Source organism: Coregonus lavaretus (assembly GCF_964263955.1).
Source record: "Coregonus lavaretus genome assembly, chromosome: 24".
NCBI classification, from domain to species: Eukaryota; Metazoa; Chordata; class Actinopteri; order Salmoniformes; family Salmonidae; genus Coregonus; species Coregonus lavaretus.
In genome coordinates this window covers 43550724-43553223 of record NC_140011.1, presented here as the reverse complement: position 1 = coordinate 43553223, position 2500 = coordinate 43550724, and the positions used below count along the sequence as shown (strand labels likewise).

General features: G+C 45.6%; 1 protein-coding gene across 1 annotated transcript in view; it reads right to left on the bottom strand.

Moving 5' to 3' along the window:
- LOC311099895 (synaptojanin-1-like) overlaps positions 1 to 2500 on the bottom strand; it is an 88812-nt gene that overhangs the window by 38928 nt on the left and 47384 nt on the right. The window lies entirely within an intron of this gene.

Here is a 2500-nt window from a genome sequence, read left to right as displayed (position 1 = left end):
GAGAGAGAGACAGAGAGCGAGAGAGAGACAGAGACAGAGACAGAGACAGAGACAGAGACAGAGACAGAGACAGAGACAGAGAGAGAGAGAGAGAGAGAGAGAGAGAGAGAGAGAGAGAGAGAGAGAGAGAGAGAGAGAGAGACACACACACACACACACACACCATTGGAAGATTTCAGAAGATTGAAAAGAAATTAACAAGAAGGTCTATAAATAAAAATAAAATAAAAAGATAATGACAGGAACTGGGACAGGTAAATAAATAAGTATTGATTATGCTTTATTTCACAGTCCATTATATTCCTGGCTTTTACTGAGAAATGAAATGGCAAAATCATGGTAGCAACATTATTTGCAGTTCGTACCAGGCAGACAGTATGACCTCCCAGGGTGAGTAACACATGGGACTGTGAAATAAAGCGTAACCAAGGCCACTAACACATTCATGGATTGATGAGCAGGGCTCGATTATGAAAGTAAACCCAATTCCAATTCCAATTCTTCCTAATTGAAAGGCCATGAAGACAATTGGAATTGCCATGAAGACAATTGGAATTGGAATTTCAGTGTACTTCCTGAATCGACTTGAAATGGAAGTGAGCCCAACTTTGTTGATGAATGAAGAAACACAATAGGTTTCTACTGAAAGGATGATTAAACATGAAGAAATACACGGAAGGAGCTAGAAAGGAGGAATTACGACTATAAAACACAGGATTACATCAGACCAGACATCCAATTATGTATAGTTCACACACACAAACACGTTCACACACACACGCACACGTCTGTCTGTCTGTCTGTCTGTCTGTCTGTCCCGTTCTACTGTACCTGATTGTAAGATAGGCTCAGTCACTAGCGTGAGCGTAGGCAGGAGAGAGAAAGAGGGAGGGATGGGAGGGGTTAACAAGTGGTTAAAAGAGATAACAGCATTAGAGTCCCTGTGTGTTATCTGAGCAGGTGACCAGGGGCCCCAGTCTTAGCAGTAGTAGCAGTGTGACGGAGGTTTAATCTGTCCCTCGACAGAGAGGGCTGTCTCAGGAAGATTACACCGCTAGCTAAGGGGGCTGCTTCCCAAACCGCACACTGTTCCCTACACAGTGCACTACAAACCTATAGGCTCTGGTTGAAAGTAGTGCACTATGTAGGGAATAGGGTGCCTTTTTGGATGCAGGCTAGGAGTTACACAAGTTAGATAGAGAAAACCCTCTTCATCCCCATTATGTTGGGGGGGGGGGGGGGTCTCATAAGGATATTCCTGTATTACCGTAAAGACTGGAGGTGGTGAGTAGTGTGTGGTATTACCGTAAAGACTGGAGGTGGTGAGTAGTGTGTGGTATTACCGTAAAGACTGGAGGTGGTGAGTAGTGTGTGTGGTATTACCGTGAAGACTGGAGGTGGTGAGTAGTGTGTGGTATTACCGTAAAGACTGGAGGTGGTGAGTAGTGTGTGTGGTATTACCGTAAAGACTGGAGGTGGTGAGTAGTGTGTGGTATTACCGTAAAGACTGGAGGTGGTGAGTAGTGTGTGTGGTATTACCGTAAAGAGTGGAGGTGGTGAGTAGTGTGTGTGGTATTACCGTAAAGAGTGGAGGTGGTGAGTAGTGTGTGTGGTATTACCGTAAAGAGTGGAGGTGGTATTACCGTAAAGACTGGAGGTGGTGAGTAGTGTGTGTGGTATTACCGTAAAGACTGGAGGTGGTGAGTAGTGTGTGTGGTATTACCGTAAAGACTGGAGGTGGTGAGTAGTGTGTGTGGTATTGCCGTAAAGACTGGAGGTGGTGAGTAGTGTGTGTGGTATTACCGTAAAGACTGGAGGTGGTGAGTAGTGTGTGTGGTATTACCGTAAAGACTGGAGGTGGTGAGTAGTGTGTGGTATTACCGTAAAGACTGGAGGTGGTGAGTAGTGTGTGGTATTACCGTAAAGACTGGAGGTGGTGAGTAGTGTGTGGTATTACCGTAAAGACTGGAGGTGGTGAGTAGTGTGTGGTATTACCGTAAAGACTGGAGGTGGTGAGTAGTGTGTGGTATTACCGTAAAGACTGGAGGTGGTGAGTAGTGTGTGGTATTACCGTAAAGACTGGAGGTGGTGAGTAGTGTGTGTGGTATTACCGTAAAGACTGGAGGTGGTGAGTAGTGTGTGGTATTACCGTAAAGACTGGAGGTGGTGAGTAGTGTGTGGTATTACCGTAAAGACTGGAGGTGGTGAGTAGTGTGTGTGGTATTACCGTAAAGACTGGAGGTGGTGAGTAGTGTGTGGTATTACCGTAAAGACTGGAGGTGGTGAGTAGTGTGTGGTATTACCGTAAAGACTGGAGGTGGTGAGTAGTGTGTGTGGTATTACCGTAAAGACTGGAGGTGGTGAGTAGTGTGTGGTATTACCGTAAAGACTGGAGGTGGTGAGTAGTGTGTGTGGTATTACCGTAAAGACTGGAGGGGGTGAGTAGTGTGTGGTATTACCGTAAAGACTGGAGGTGGTGAGTAGTGTGTGTGGTATTACC